Source organism: Hippopotamus amphibius, chromosome 16 (assembly GCF_030028045.1).
Source record: "Hippopotamus amphibius kiboko isolate mHipAmp2 chromosome 16, mHipAmp2.hap2, whole genome shotgun sequence".
NCBI lineage: Eukaryota > Metazoa > Chordata > Mammalia > Artiodactyla > Hippopotamidae > Hippopotamus > Hippopotamus amphibius.
The window spans coordinates 8,107,221-8,124,851 of record NC_080201.1 but is presented as its reverse complement, the minus strand read 5'-3'; positions in this window follow the sequence as shown (position 1 = coordinate 8,124,851).

Sequence of the window (17,631 nt, the reverse complement as noted above, 5' to 3'; positions counted from 1 at the left end):
CCTAAGAGTTTGCTTCCTACCCTCCCCCCTCCCCAAGGTGGGTACCCGCGCTGGGAGCTGTGGGTTCTGCTGCGGGTCAGCAGTGGCACGTCCAGAGTCCCTGAGCCTAGACAGGGTCCACCACTGTCACGAGTCCTGGGGTGTCTCACGGTTAGCCTGCTCCTTTGCTAAGTGACTCATGGTTTGGAAACAGAAATTCTCAGATGCAAGCTTGAGTCTGGGCCAAAGGTATTCACAAGGTAAACAAATAGCTACAGGAAATTAAATTCACTTTTTCTGGCACGTTTGGAGTTGGTAAAAGGCATCAAAAGGGGTAACAGAGGTTCCCAAGGCAATGACCAGAAAGATAAGAAGAGGGAAGCAGAGACAGCCTTGCACAGAGACAACAGAGACAACGGGTCAGAGACAGATATCGTGGGGAGAGAGTAAAAGTGACGTGGAGGGTGGTGATAATAACCCTGTAGCAAGAAGAGCCCCCACGCATTGCGCCCTGACTGTGGGAAGGGTCTTGCTAGTTAAATACCTGCAATTTCTTACCTAATTCTCACATTACCCCCCTGGGGCAGTGTTATCACATACTTAAGGAACTCATTCCCATCACGGGATTACCCCTTCGCTAGTAGAGTCAGAAAACTGAAAAGAAATGGACTTAGTTTGTAGATGTGCTTTAGGAGGGTGTCAGTTACAGTAGGATTTCTAGGGGGAGCCTCAAAATACCAGGAAGGACATTGGTACTACTCTGTAGCAAGCGTTTTCAATCTCAGCACTGTTGGACTTCCCTGACGGTCCAGGGGTTACGATTCTGCACTTCCAATGCTGGGGGTGCTGGTTTGATCCTTGGTCGGGGGACTAAGAACTCACATGCCCATGGCACAGCCAAAAAACAAAAACAAAAAAATGCTGAAACCTCGGCACTGTTGACTACTGGGGCCAGAAAATTCTCTGTTGCTGACCTGTGTATCATAGGATGTCTAGCAGCACGAAGGTCTGTTCTGCTGGGTACTTTTAAAAGTAATCTCATTTAACCTCCCAATCACCCTGTGAGGAAGATATTATAGTCATTACACAAGAGAAGGAGCTGAGGTTAAGGAAATGTTCCAGGATTCAAACCCAGGCTCGGAGTATGATTTTCTCTGCTTTTCCACGTGCAAAATGACTGTACTTGGAATCAGAGGATCGGAGGAAACTGCCGCTCCCTGCAGGGGATTTGATCCCTTCACACCTGCTTCCTCCTCTATAAGATCAGGGTCAGGATCGTTCCTGCCCTGCCAATCCCATTGCATTTTCTTGCAGAACACATAGGAGAACTCATGAGAAAGTTTCCTGACTTAATGGTAATCCTTAAAATTTGTTTGGGCTTTGTGGCTTGCGGTGACCTCATTTAGGTCAGTTTAGTTCTCAGTGTGCCGGGAGGTGAACAAAATCCAAAAAGGTTTTCCATCTCCAGGGAAGTAGCTCTACTTTTGCTTAATTTTTGTGAGTCTGTTGTGGCACAACGTGTAGTGATTCACTTGGCAAGCTCTACGGTGCTCAGAGCAGTTTCTAATTCAGACCCAAATCCCAGCCTCAGACATCAATTCATACCGAGTCTCCAAGGCTCTGGCACACCTCCGGTGACGCCTGAAAGTACTACCTTCCACAAAGGACAGAAGAGGTGACGAAATCTGGGCTTTCTTCTGTGGTTGGAGCCCATGACAAATTCCAGCCTGAGACCTGGAGGCACATTCACAACGAGGAAGAGGTAGGGGCTCTGGATGCATGCAAAACCCCACACCGTCAGTGACTCATCCATGCTCAGCCACCCAGACCTCTGTGAGCACCTGGTCTAGGAAAGGTGTGTGGCTTCTCTGGCTGCATAAACAGGGAAAGCAGAGCTATATCCCAAACCAGCACCTGTGAGACTGGTCACATTCACTCATGACCAGTTCACTACGGCATCTTTTCTCGTGGTGATCACTATGTTTCTTAGCTTCCCTTAATAGTTATCATGGCTCAGGAGAAAAGGAGAGGAGGAAAGTGCTTTCCAATAATCCAGTCAAGAGACTCAGGGTAGAACTACTAGTCAAAGCATGACACATTAGCCAGAGGGGAGGATTTAGACAGGTTATTTTCAAACGTTAGTGGATAGAGTATTATCACAGAGTCTGTCCATAGGAACCTTTCTTAGCCTTAGCCCTTGAGTTTCTGATTCACTAAATAATTCTACATCAGGCAGTTGCAAAATCCCACTTGAAGAAACCCTCCTTGAAAATATTCCCTAGTCATCACCTACTTACAAAGTTTGTTTCTGGTTTGGGAAATACTGATTCATCATGTCAATCTACTTCTAGAGACTCTAACTTAGGGATTCAAAGAAAAAGACAAGGGGCTAACCCAGAGCTTCAACACCCAGCACAGCACCAAGGTGCAGATATGGTTGACGCTCTTTTCTCCACGTCTGCTTCCTCAATTCTTATGCCGTTCTCCTTTTGTTCCTACAAACAATTTCTTTATCCTTTGAGAGCAGAAGAAAATATTGTGGCACACACTTCTTCTGCTCGTGCTTTAAATCCTACTGCAGATGCAAAAAACTACTCCTTCAAAAAGGAATCATCTCTGCTAGGACCCCTGTCTTCGTCTGTCAAATGTAGCCACTGGGGCAGGGACTGATTACACCAGTAAGTTCGTCTGTTTTAGATACGTGTTCCTTGCAAGACCTGCAGAAATTCTTTGAGTTTGGGTCTCTGTAAGCTCATCTGTCTTAGTCAGAAGAGACCAGGTTGTACTATAGAAAACAAATTAACCCTGGAATTTCAGTGACTTGACTTCACAAAGATCTCCAATGGCAGTCAATGGGCACCTCTGTTCCACGTTGTCACTCAGGGACCCGGGTTAACAGAAACTCCACCATCTCGCGGCTGACCAATCTGAACATGTGGCTTCTGCGGCCATCTCAGCGAGGGAAGAGAGGAGGACAGGTATATGTGGGCTTCCACCTGCCTAGTCCCAGGGTGACACTTCTGAATTTATCTGGATGCAGTCCTCTCGTCCCTAGGCACTGAAGATTCCGTTCCAACCCCTCACAGTTAAGTATGCACCATGTCACCTTTTCTGACCAATGAGTTGAAAGCAATAGTAACCTCTCCAAGCAGCCAGAGTTGATCAATTAGCCTACCTCACAGAATGAACTTTGTATAATTCATGAAGACTGAACATAAGTATTAATATGTCCAGCTTGGATACCCTGAAGGCTTTAATTGAAATGCCTTCACCACTTTACTATTAATATGAACATCTGATGTTGATTTTTGATGAATAATGTCTATCAAGTTAAGAAAGGTTCCTGTACTTCCATTTTGAGGCAAATAAGTAGTAGCTTTGTGGTAAAAAATAATTTATTAAAGATGCTAAAACATTCAATGATACAATACCCAGAAAAGTATAATGCAGCTCTGCTGTTAGTTACCAAAGACTTCTTATTAATTTGTTGGTGAAACAACTTGCCAGGTATGTCTGGAGATGTGTCTACTCTGATGCAGGTGGAATATTCTTCCTTTTCAACGCTGAGTTTCTGTGTCATGTAGGGATCTCTTGCTAGTGCTCACCTTGATCCATTGTATACTGGCCACTTCCTGGTGTCAGAGGTGGTATTCAAATTGCAGAGAATGCCTAGCTTTGCCCCAAATGCTGTCTATTCTATAAAGACCTGACAATGCCTGTTTCTAATTTTGCTCATTTATTCCTAATTCTCTAGAATTTGTGGCCCAGTCTGATCCTACATTGCAGTGATACAATGAGAAAGCAAAGGATCAAGGTCTGACATCTTTGTACCTCAGCTGAGGGTCTATGGATGGCGTCTATAAAATGCCTACTGCAACTGCAATGAGAAGGTACTCTCCTCTCTTTGTTTTGGAAGATGGGAGTATTTCTCAGGTCAAGTTCTGCCTAGAATGCCCTCCCTAAAGTCCCTTTTCTTTCTCCCCTCTGTCCTCTTGTGTCTCCAGCTGCAGGAGCTGGGGCTGAAAGCCCAGGGTTTGCAACAGACAGGCTGGCGTTGGGTGTGAACCAGGCAGTCACACGCAAACCAGGCCTGCTGTTGCTGTGGTTTCCCGTGCTCGCCTATGGGTGTCCTAGCCTGCCTCCACCTTGGGGCTGGGCTCTCAGGTGTCACGCTTGTCCCTGGCATACCTGGGGACCTGGGTGAGTGAAGCTGAATGAGAAAGGCAGGCATCCTGGTGCAGTGGGAAGAACACTGGATTCAAAAGCAGGCCATGAGTTTACTAGCTGTACGACATGCAATAGGTGAATGGCCTCTCCGGGGTTCAGTTCTTCATGTGCAAAGTGGGCACCAGGACTCTGTTGAGAAAATTTGATGAGATATTGTACAAAATTTCTAGGCTGGTGCCTGGCTCATCCAAGGACCTCAAAAACGGATGTTTCCTAAAAGGGGATTAATTGATTCACTGGCTTTGCAGTAAAAGGTTTCCCAGGTCCATCAGCTTCAATGAAGGACTTAGAGCAAGCAAAGAAGCACATTGTCTAGTGACTAAATAATGAACCAATAATGGGCAGGAAACAAAGTAAAGCTGGAATTAGCTAAGGGAAAAAAAAATAGACATGATGACACATCTTTACCTTTTCAGATAAGCATTCCCCACTTTCCACATCAGCCCTGAAGCCGTTCATTTGTTAGCGCATCAACGCCAAAGCGTGTGCCCTGGGAAATCACAACGCACCTAATCACGTTAGCAGTAGTCCCTGAAAAACTGGCCATTCCTGGAAATGACTGCCCATTTGGTTGTAACAGCCTGAAGCCAGATTATTAACAGCAAATGTGAAGATGATTATTTTAGCAAATTGCCACTGATTGGTAAATTCAGAACACAAAGGCCTCGTGCCTGGCTGGCATCTCCAGGAAATCATTTTATGGCCATAATAAACGTCTACTGCTTGAGATATAAAATGCCATTTGGGTCCGTTTTGTCTCTGTTTGAGGCAGGGAAGGTGCCCAGTTATAAGCAGGGATGGGTAGGACTTGCAGGTGGGGTGAATTGAAGGATGATAAGAAAGTTACCAACTCCACCCACTAATTTTGGGAGCCCATTTTTTCCTATTTGCTGAGCCAAAGAGAAATCCAGTGCATTATAAGGCTCAATGTGGTTATGATATGGTACCCACTCTCAGTGAAGTTCTTATATCCATAAATTAGTTAAATGTTTTTGGTTTGCAAAAAGATAGAAAGCCCAACCCAAACTTGTTTAAGCAAAAATGGAATATTTGGGCTCATTTAAATGAAAATTCCTGGAACACGCCTAGCTTCAGGCCTGGCTTAACCAAGGGGACCTCACAGTGGCTCCCAGATTCAATTCTTCTTTGCCAGTTTCCATTCTTCTTTGCCAGTTTCCTTACTTTCCTTCCTCTGTGTCAGTGGCACAGAGGGGAAGGTGGGGAAGCAGGGCCAGATTTGCTCCTCTTCAGATTCACTTCTCCTTCCCGGGAGACCCAGCAATGGCCCTGCTGTCTGTAATGTGGATCCTGTCCCCATTACCAAACCAGTCACAGTGACTGGAGAATGTCACAAGCTAATTGGCCAGAACCACAGGCCAGAACCATTCCTGGAACTAAAGATGTGCGCTGAGGGCAGGGGAGAAATCAGATCCTCTGAAAGACATTGAGGTGCGCTAGCCAAGAGAAGGGACCCAGAAGGAAGACAGATGCCCCCCACATTCTCCAACCCAGGACAGAGCACCTATTTACCGTAATTAGCATCCAATGGATTCCTCACTCCAAACAAACACAAATGGATGAGGCTCTCCTGACCAAAGTTGGTGCTAGGTGCTTTATTTATTTAATTGGATTTAATCTTCATTCTGTTAGTGAATACTGGAATGAAACAATTAAGCAAAAGGGTGGAACCGTTTATCAAACTGAAAGAAGAACCAAGCTCGGGGCTGAAGCAGATTCTAGAGGAGCAGTGAAGGGCAAAGGTGGGAGTAAGTGAAGGAGGAGAATCACAAGTGTTGCCCCTGGTCACTGAGAACTTTCCGCCTCACTGTGCAGCCTCTCCATCATCTGCTGAAACTCAGACTTTTGCATCTGCATAGATTCCCTGCCTCCTTAAGTTTGCACAGTTCTTCCCTTTGCCTAGGATTCCTTCATCTACTTTCCTAGGTGCCAAGCTTCACCTGATCCTTCAAGACTCCAACATCTCCTCCTGCGGTGGCCCTCCAAGTCTCCTAGGCTTCCAGAACCTCAGTACCCTCTGCATATCATTGGAAGAGAGACGTTAACAGACAACGGCTGTGCCATGTGATAACCCTGGTCCCCTCCCTCACATTTGCCATTAAGAGAAACAAGGATTCACGGGGTGGCGCTGGTCTGTGAATAAAAAACACGGACTGAGGGCCACCAGTAGGATGGGCTCTAGGGGCTGGGGAGGGGGCTGAGATTGTGAGTTCACGTTGCAGGGGACATTTCTAGGAGAAGATGGAATTGGGTGGGGGACTTGAGAGGTGCCCCGGACATGGACAGACTCGTGCCAGAAGGGGGAGTGAGCTGAGAGCCAGAGGTGGGAGCTGAGAGGTGTGTGCAGGGAGCACTTCTGAAGTCGGGGAGAGGTGCAGTGGGCAGGTAATGGGGAAGCTGGGGCACAAGGGATGAACATCCAAGCTTTGTCCCTATAGGCAACGGACAGTTGCCAAAGTTATCAAGTGACCTGAGAGATGGGATGTTAGACTATTCGCCTGGCTAGGGTGTGTAGGGTGACTGCATGAGGGCACATGAGTTCGGGTACCATTGTAGTGAACCATAGGTGTGCTTGTGAAAGTCACCCTCGGTAGTAGAAGCACCTGGGCATTAAGTCATCAGAGAGGCTAGTGTGAATTAGGGACATTCTGTCTGCTGGGCACAATTCTATATTCTTTTCATGTAATAACTCATTTAATCCTGAAACAAATCTGTAAGTACTATGATCATTCCCAGTTTTTCTACTGATGGAGAGACTAAGGTCCTGAGGGGTGAAGTCCCTTGTTTGTTTTTATAAATTTATTTATTTATTTATTGGCTGTGTTGGGTCTTTGTTGCTGTGCGCAGGCTTTCTTTAGTTGTGGTGAGCGGGGGCTACTCTTCGTTGTGGTGCGTGGGCTCCTCATTGCTGTGACTTCTCTTGTTGAGGAGCACGGGCTCTAGGCTCTTGTGCCTCAGTAGTTGCGGCACATGGGCTCAATACTTGTGGCTCACGGGCTCTATCAATAGTTGTGGCGTGTGGGCTTAGTTGCTCCACAGCATGTGGGATCTTCCTGGAGCAGGGATCGAACCCGTGTCCTCTGCATTGGCAGGCAGATTCTTAACCACTGGTGCCACCTAGGAAGCCCCTTGAAGTCCCTTGTTCAAGGTCACCCAGTTACTACGTGGAGGAATTGGGATTCAAAAGCAGGCAGTCTGGCCGCCCCTAGTCTGAGCCTTTGCCTTCAAGACGCTAGCCAGAAGACGTGGATTCAAATCCCCGAGTTTCATCAAACCATGTTTGTGAGTTTGGATCTCAGTTTTCTTATCTGTCCAATGGGGATAATGGAACCCACCTCCTACGTGAAGCAACAGAAGTGCTGAGTTCAGAGCTATGGCTCTGTGAAGGCTCTAATCAGTGCTTATCCCCCTTCTGTTTCAATTGGTCACATCGTCTTGTAATTAAAATGTATCCTGGAGAAAGCAGAAGTCACCTTACGCCTCCCGCCCCAGTGGGGAGCGTGGGGAGGTGTATGTCGCGGGGAGGGTGGGGAGGAGGGTGTCGTGCGGGGGCAGAGCAGCCTTCCCTTCATTTACCGTGCACCCCGCCACCCCTCTCCCTCCAAGCCCAGCTGCTTCCCAGATAGGGCTGATTTCTCCCTGAACTCAGTTCATTTAAGGTCTCCACCCCATGCAAGGAACACAGGAATCTGTGGCAGTGAACTCAGCAACATTTGTTCCCCAGCCCAAGAATAAACAGAGAAAGCAAGCTCTCCGCATCTTCAGAAGTGCATTTACTGTACTCGAAACAGATGAATTCTCTCTGTTTGCATTAATCGCATGACTATTTGGTCCAATTATTCTTCCCACTTCAGCAATCATGGTGTGCTTGTTCAAGAAGAAAGAAATAACAACAGCTTATCTTGTTGAGAGCAAAGAACAAACAGTGAAAAATCAGGGTCCGCTCCTAAATGCTACACTTGCTGTCATTGTGCTAAAGAGATGATTCATGTTCTCATAGTAACTAGGGTGAAAAAAAAAAATAGAGGGTTCTGAAAAGGATTCAGTTGCAATGGTTAAAAACCTTTTCAAAATCAATCCCAAGGGAGAGAAAACTCTATTTTCATCACCCAGCTCAACTCTGCTGGCCCCCACCCCAACAACATCTTCTCACATTGACCAATTTACATAGACACATAACTCTTCCAAAGAACACACTTCATTAGAATAGGGTGACAGACAAAGCACGAAATGCCGTTTAATCCCCTTTCTAAAGAACCCTTAAGGATGGCTAACGTTTTCAGGGAACAAACAGGTTGGTGCTGAAAGAACCACAGAAAAGAAACTGCAAGGCGGCTTAGAGGGGAAAGTGGACGACACGGTAGAAATTCTGCCCTTCCCATGACACCAGGCGATCACAGGCACCTGTTCCTTGGGATGGCATCACTCTAGTCCTCTGCGTTTTCCCCATATGAACTTTCTCACAATAAGATCCAGCAACCATAAGAACCTAAGGGAAAATATTAATTTTTTTTGTTTGTAGACTTGATCTTAAACCAACACGCACTCCATTTCCTGACCTGTTACTGGAATCCTTGTCTCTGACTTCCCGCATCACCTCTTGGTGAAGCCCTGGATAGACAATGGGTATTTGTTTTGGTACCAATGCTTGATCCTCTCCTCAGCTGTGTCTACTACCATCACCTTAAGTAACATAAGGCTTTATCCAGTCTGGTTGCTAAGAGAGTCTTGCCGTGGCGCCTTGAAGAGGAAACTAAGTTGAGGGCTTCAGACGCAAGGAACCATCCTTGTCTGATGGGACCATGGCTGGGGAACAATGGCATAGACACTTCAGTATCAGGGCAGGACGATCTTGCCCTCTTCCAATCAGTCAGTCCCGGTGGGTTGTGGAATAGCCTTGGCCGGATGTTTTATTTGTCAGCAATAACAGTGAGAAATTTGGGCTCCCAACGCACTTAAATGCAGAAAGAATAATCAGGAGAAGAAGGAAGAAGGAGACAGTTGATAAGGTGTTGGGGCAAATCTAGAAGAATCACTAGGCATCTGTAAAGGGAACTATTTTATCATTAGCGAATGAGACGCCCTTGCAAGTTCAGGACTTTAAAAGACAAAACTATTTTTTATGGCAAAGTAGCACTTTACAGATGCAAGAGGTGTCTGATCAGCAAATGCTTCAGCTCAACAAAATAATATGCACTTTGTCGGGGCGGGGATGGGGGGGATTCCCTGGTGGTCCAGTGGTTAGGACTCCACGCTTCCACTGCAGGGTGCACAGGTTTGATCCCTAGTTGGGGAACTAAGATCCTGCATGCCATGCAATGCAGCCTAAAGAAAGAAAGAAATAAAAAGAAAAAATAAAGAAAAAAAATTCTCTAAAATGGCCAAAAAAATCAAACAAACAAAAACAACAAAAAAATGCATATTTTGATGTAACCCAAACTAAACTTTGTGGCTAGAAGCGTGATGAATGAAAGTTTCTTCCCTCCCTTGACATGTAGACTAAAAGTGAATGCAGAGGGTTATTAGTAAACTATAAAATAATAACAAAGTCAGCAACAGACACGGATACAAACTATAGACAGGCATTTGTTAGCAGTGATAATCCGACACTGGCACAACGTCATTAAAGTGTATGCTGTATCCAGACGTCCTTAGTTTTTATCTAATGTCCCTTTCCTGTTGCAGGGTCCTATCAGGGCACCACATTACATTTAATCATCACATCTCCTTGGGCTCCTCTTGACTGTGGCAGCTTCTCAACACTTTTCTTTTTCTAATGACCTTGACAGTCTTGAGGACGTCTGGTCAGGTGCTTTGCAGGATGTCCCTCAGTTGGGATTTCTCTGAATTTTTCTTTCATGATTATACTGGGATTAGAGGAAAAGGGCCATTTTCATCATGTGACATCAGAAATATAAGCTATCAACATGACATCGCTGTGGATATCACCCTGCAACATCTGGTTCCGTTACAGCCCCGCCCCCCCATCCAAACTGAACTCTTTGGAAGTCACTACATACAAAGGCCCCCAACTCCTTTTTGTGCCTCTTTCATGACACTCCTTAAGGTTCCTCATCTGTAAAATGGGGATAATAACAGTAGCTAACCCACAATATTGGTATGTCTGCTATGTGACAGGTGGTATATAAGTGCCGGCTACATGGTGCTAAATTAGATATTGTCTATAAAGTACCTAGCTCAGTACTTGACTCATAGCAGATACACGAGAAATAGTCATTTTTCCTGTCTTTTTTGGAGATAATTTTGACATGATCTAACCATATTAACTTCCCTTTCTTGCCTTGTGAGGGACGTTTAATGTGACTGGATTCTATGAGAGTGTAAGATGGTCCTTCACCTGCACGGGGCTCTCTGATATGGGTTTATTACTATTATCATTATTCTAACCCTTGGGGTGCATCATTCACCCCAAGCGTTAGAATAATGTGGTGCTGAGCCAAAGTCCCTTTTCCACAGCCCAAATTCAAGCCATCATTCAGCTCTTCTTCGTGTTAACTTGTGCCTCTGAGTGTTACTTGTTCCCACGGCTCCTGCACTGGAGAAATCCCCTCGATGTGCCAGACCAGACTGTACGCTCAAGGAAGGTGGCTACAGTGAGGTCTGTCATCGTGTCCTGCGTTCAGCAGACAGGTGATGGAAAGATCCACGTATAGCTTGGCTCTAGACCCTGAGGCAGACCACTGCAGTCCTAAATGCTATCAGTTCTCCATAAGTGAACTCTAGACAATACCTTCCTAAGTGGGCCTTAAATACCAGCACCGGCTTCATTCCATCAAGAAAAGATCCCCCAGACGCCCACAGTTTGCTCCCATCCACTCCTCTCCCAGCCTTCAGTCTCACTTCCGCTCAATCTTTCCATCAAAGCTGCCAGACATAGCTCTCTATAACCAAAATCTTTGAGTATTTCTCCCCTGATATAAACCAGTTGCAGGACAGGGTCACTCCGTACCGTCTCGGGGCAGAGGGGGGATCCCAGTCTGTGGCAGTTAGCTGTTGCTTTCTCTCCCCTTGGACTGCAAGGACGCTGAGAAAAGACCTCAAGTTTTCAAGGAAAAAGGAAAGCGGGTAGGAGGGGTGGGGAGAAAGACACAGACAGAGAGAGATGCAGACGGAGAGAAAGAGAGGAAGATAATGTTTAAAGAGAGAAAGAAAGTGAAGGTGAGAAAGAGATGAAGATCAAGACAGAAAGTTACAAAGAAACAAGCAAGCAAGGAAGACGTGAAGATGGAGCGAGAAGGGAAGAAGGAGAGGAAGAAGGGGGGAGGTGGGGAAAGCAGATTGCTGAGGACCGGAGGGCACAAAGAAGGCAGCGATAGGGGGAGCAGAAACCCCAACCACCTCTAAGTTCTTCCTGACTCTGCTTTGCCGCCTGTATTGCACCCGCATCCCTCACCCTTCCTCCCACCCAGCCATCCGCGGAGCCCAGAGGGCCCAGGAGCACGGTCGCAGGGAGAGGTTTCCCTTCCATCTTCAGCCTTGGCATGGCGCCTCCACGGACACGCTGTGGATGAAGGCCAGCTCACCCGCTCACAAACAACTCGCAGGCAGCAAGCTGGGGCCCGCCAAGAGGCTCACAGCTTCCTTGTCCGTGTGGCTTTGGTGTCAAAGGAGTCATTCCTGGGACTTCATGCAGCATGTGCTGTTTTATGTCCCTGGCACACACCCACGGGCTCTAAATCCAGGCGCTGCCTTATTGACAGCTAGGCCCTGAGTAGGACATCCCCCACGGCTGGTGTGCACACTAGCATTTGGCAGAGCTGGGAGGAGGATTGGAGAAGGCCATGGGAATTGCTTACTCCGCCTTAAAAGTATTTACAGAGCTGGTCGAGTGTGGTGCGTAAGGCCGGAGGCTCTAGGAGTGCCTGCATTTATTTATTTATTTATTTATTTATTTATTTATAATTTTTTATTGAAATATAGTTGACTTACAATGTTGTATTAGTTTCAGGTGTACAACAAAGCGATTTGGTGTATATATATATATATATATATTTTTTTTTTTTTTAGAGTCTTTCCCATTATAGCTTATTACAGAGTATTGAGTATAGTTCACTGTGCTATACAGTAGGAACTTGTTTATTTTATATATAGTAATGCATATATTTTAATCCCAAACTCTTGATTTATACCTCTCCCCCTTCCCCCTTTGGTAACCACAAGTTTGTTTTCTATGTCTGTGAGTCTATTTCTGTTGTGTAAATAAGTTCATTTGTCTCATTTTTTTGGATTCCACATACAAGTGGTATCATACAGTATTTGCCTTTCTCTGTCTGACTGACTTCACTTCGTATGATAATCTCCAGGTCCATCCGTGTTGCTGCAAATAGGAGTGCCTGCATTTAAACGCTTACTCTGGCATTTGTTAGTCGAGCACAGGCTTGAACAAATAATTTAATCTGTCTGTGCCTCTGTTTCCCCATCTGACAAATTGGGGATATGTATGGTACTAACTTACCTGGGGTTCTTTAGAGAATTAAATGGAACGGGCCCTTCATTTAACAAGAATTTATTGAGTATCTACTATGCCCTCAGGGTACTTCTCTTGGAGCTTTCTCAGGGGAAGATTATAATAAAAGTAATAATAAAACTACACGTGAATTGTTGGAGCACAGTGCCTGGAACGTAATAACCTGAGAGAACTGGTAGCTGTGATTAACTGGGGATCGACCACAGCAGGCACGGCCACCGAGCTTGAATTCTACTCACCACCACGTTGGATCTTCAGAATAATGCTGTATAGCAGTGAACATTCCTGCTCTTTTACAAATAAGGAAACTGAACTCAGGAGGTGGAAGTGGGCTCCGCGGAATGTCATTAGCAGATAGGGAACCCAAGTTTGGACACAGAGCCACTGAGGTAAAACACATGCTTTCAATGACATGTCGCTGTGTCTACACAGCTGTACAAGGACCGTTCTGGCTTTGGTGGAGCCAGGGGCGACCTAGTGTGCAGCTATGTTCCGCATGCTTGAGCTTCTGCTAGAATCACTGGCTAGAATTTTAGTTCTCTCTTCCCTGCTACTCCCAATGCATCCCTTGCAGAGTTGAAAAAAAAAAAAAAAAAAAACCTTTCTTTCTCTTTTGTGATCTGGAAAGATCTACCAGAGGGATGAAACAAAGGAGGAAGGAAAATCTGGACCCTAAAGATCAGAACTTCCATGCTAGATATTCAATGTTTCCTTCATGGATGAGTAAAGAAATTCAGCCCAGCGAACAGTGAGAGAGATTGGGGGCCAAGGTGCAAAGATGTATGGGGCGCCTCAGCACGGGGATTACCCTGAGCTACACCTGGATCAAGCCTATGTGAAGCAGGCAAGCAGTGGGTTGCAGGCCGGGGAGGAAGAAGCAGAGGAGAGGGCAGGCAGGAGATATGGAGTGAACACACCAGTTGGCTTCTAAGTCAGTGGCTAAAATCCCAAATCAGCTAATGTCAGACCTTGGCGTAAACAACTCTCTGTAAAGTTGTTATTGCTAAATTAGCATTTATTAAAAGCCTGTAATTATTATCTTTACTTGTGGGGTGTTAGTGTGAGTGTGTGTGTGTGTGTCCCTTCCCTCAGCCCTGTTTACAAGCATCCTCTTAATTTATTTTTGATCAGACTGAACAGTGGCCAAAGCTCTTTAGCTAATATTGACATTGGCTGGGTGTCAGATGTCCAGGATTTGGAGAAACTGGAAGGATGTGCTCTTGTCTTCTTTTTGTTTTTTAACTTAAATATTTTGAATCACCCCACAATCCAAACCTGACTTTTAAGCCCTGCCCCACCCCCCCACCCCCATTTCTCCTTTCTCTCTACTTTGATTACATCGTCCCATTGGAAGTTGCTTATTTTCTCAAATGATTTCACTGACACCAAATTTGTTCCTAGAGCAGCCTGGAAGTTGTTCTCAACAGAAACCAAACTTCCACCCTCCTTCCCTTGTTTCCTTGTTCCTGGTAGATATGAGATGGTTTCTAAAAAATGGATAAAACCCAAAATAATAAAATAAAGGAAGAGGGTAAAATGAGAAAATAAGGATAGAGAAATACTAAGATCAGGGTAACATTAACTTCTAAACAGTTCACTCTATGACCCTGCGTGATTTCCAAAAGTGAGATGCAAGTGTGACCAGAGTTATCTAGCTCTTAAGGGAAACCCACATCTTCAGTGACAAAGTTGGCACTGCTCCACAGATACACCAAACTGCGAAAAGTATAGCATTTCCTTGTATGGAGACCAGAGAGACATCTCTGCTGTGGTCTACCTAAAAAGAAAGTATGATAGACTCAAAGTCTTCTTCAACAATATTGTTTCAACAAAGTTTCCCATGTGTTCATCTCACATCAGCCTCCAGGTCGGGCCTCAGGCATGATCCCAGGACAATGCTATAAGAACAGTCCATTTTCTGATGGTCTGGGGAAGGACTGAGCCTCTTCAGCCTGTGTCAGGAACTAACTGGTGCTCAAGAGCATTGCTCCCTGCCCCTTACAAAACCACCTGGGACACTTTTTTAAAATTAATTCTTATTGGACTATACTTGCTTTACAGTGTTCTGTTAGTTTCTGCCATACTATAAAGTGAATCAGCTATATGTATACATATATCCCCTCTTTTTTAGATTTCCTTTCCATTTAGGTCACCATAGAACACTGAGTAGAGTTCCCTGTGCTACACAGTAGGTTCTCATTAGTTATCTATTTTATACATAGTAGTGTACATATGCCGGGACACATTTCTCATTGCACATTTTCTTCCCTATGTATCACTAGATTGGAAGGTCCAGGAGGCCAGGGATATGGCCCTCTTGCTCATGTGCTATCTCCAGGGTTTCCCATGGCTCCCAACACCTACTACAGCAATTACTCAACAAATAGCATGTTGAATGAGTGCACGAGGAAACAAACAAGAGAGAAACCAATGCAAGGGAACTATTTTGGAGGAGAGTTGACTTATCTACGTTAATGACTAACTTTCATTCAGCAAATATTTGTACAGTGAGGATTATGCATCAAGCACAGGGCTGGGCACTGTTACTGCTTCTGATTTGTCCCTCCCATCCCACCCCAATACAGCCTGACCAACTCAGCTTCTTTCCCATCCACTGCTCGAACTCCATTCAGCATCTCCTTTTATCTACATTTTCCCATAAACTAGAAATGTGGGCAAACTTTCACCACCATGGCCCCATCCTAGTTTATCAAGGGGTACTTGCCATCATAGAGAAAATGTTTTTTTCTTATACACTGCATGTGAAAATACTATGTTTAGTCCTTTATGTAGGAGCTCTCTGGCCAACAATTGTTGGAAATAGCTATCAGCTGGCAACCAGCTTCCCTCAAAAGCTTTGAGTGTTCCAGGAGGGACTCAGTGCCGAACAGAACTTGGGAAAAGGAACTCAGCCTGCATTTCTATCCTCACTTCCAAGTTGCCAGCATTTTTAATGAGAAATGAGGCTAGTGTCAGACTAGGAAGAGGAGAAAGGGACGTTCTGAAACTGAGAAGAGACATATATAAAGCAGCAGGCTGACCGCATTATCTAAACTGCTGTTTTATAGCCATGTTATGCGCTCAATTAAACAAAAAAAAAAACGTTGAATGTAAAAAATTTATAAAGATAAGGCACTGGTATGGGGTGGAACTCTGGAGAGGCTCTTCTTTCCCCCTCCTGTTAGATACTTTCCTTGATTCTAAGACTAAAACTGCTACAGTCAGCACCAACTTAATTCCACATTGCAATTAGGGTTATGCATTAAACCAGGCCCCTGAACACGACTACCCGAAAGGAACTCAGAGACTAAATGAAAACCAGACGTGTGGCCGGAGCAGTTGGCACCAGCCAGGATCCCAATATATAGTCATGGTATAGATTTAAAATGAAAATTAAAAGCAGTCATTATGGTTAAATTGATGTCATATTCGCCAGCTGTTTATTCACAAGGAAAAGAAAGGGAGTGATCTGGGAATTTTGCAGGCTGCTTTGACAACTGTGCCTATACTTTAAAGAAGATATGTGAGCTATTTGGTCATGAGAAGGCTTGACAACATACCTTTTATTTTTGGTTAATGTCAGTGCCCTTCAAAGTCTAGATTGGGGCTTCTCAATCTGGGGGTTGCATCAGAGTCTTCCCAGTTGCTTTTAACATCTACAGGCAGATGTTCATTCCCCACTCTGCAGATTTTGATGAACCAAGTTGGAGGTGGGACCCAGGGGTCCAGGTTTTTACAATTCTCTGCCAGCATTTCTAAAAACTGCCCTGCGTTGAAAACAGCTGATGTCCCCACATTGGTCTTCTGATAGCCAGCAAACCCGTGAGCTCAGGGTCGCCTCCTACTAGAATCCCCTTCCCCTGCTTTTCCTAGGGCTGGTCCCTGTTCTCCCAACTCCCATCAGCATCCTCCTTGGCCACACCATGGACGTCAGCTGCTGGTGACAGTAGCATTTCGGTCTTAGAATCAAAGAAAGCATCTAATAGGACAGGGAAAAGAAAAGCCTCTCCAGAGTACCAACCCCTTGCCAAAGAGCCTTCTCTCTATACATTTTTTACATTCGACCTTTTGTTGAATTGATTTCACCCCAAAGATATCCTTACCATCAAGCTCTATCAGTGTCTTCCTACCCCCCCCCCACTTTATTTCTTCTTGGCATTTATCACTGTCTGAAATGACTCTGTTGCTCTTCTTGGTCACCCCTAAGTCAGCAATTTAACCCCCTCAAATATAAACACTGAGAAGGCAAGGTGTAATACACCTTGCTTTAGGTGGCAAAAGGGTAAAAACCCTCTGGGAAGCCAGTGCTCAGGTTTGGGGTACTCAGGCAATTCCTAGGTGAGAGAAAATATCTAAGCTACATGATCCCATTGTTTACAAACGTAGTCTTCTAATGTGGATACATTTTAGGGCACGAGGGAAAAAGTGAAGATCACCAAACTCAGAGCCACACTTGCAGGAACTGTTTAACTTAGTTGATCTAGAGTGGGTCTCGGGCATGGTTTTTGCTGAAAAGCCCCCAAGGAGGTGTTCATTTATAGCCAAGGTTGAGAATCAGTCCTTACTTCTTGTATGAAACCCTGTGGTTGAGGCAGTTTGGGGGAAAAGCAGAAGACAAACAGTAGTTAGTTTGCTACTAACCTTCAGATGAACAGAAGGCGCATCACCTGGGAGCCCGGGAGAAATGCAAGCGCTCAAGTCCCCACCCCAGGTCTCTGAATGAAACCTGCACTGTGACAAGGTCCTAGATGATGAGTGTGTGCGTTGAGGTCACAGGGAGCTGATCTCAGAGGTAAGCAAGCTAACGTGCTCGTGTATCAGCCGTCCCTTGAGGCCCAGGCACAGGCTATCTTGAGCTGGGTGTGTTGCAGTTAGTAAAATAATGGAACGCATGTGTATAAACATCGATTTCTTCTCTC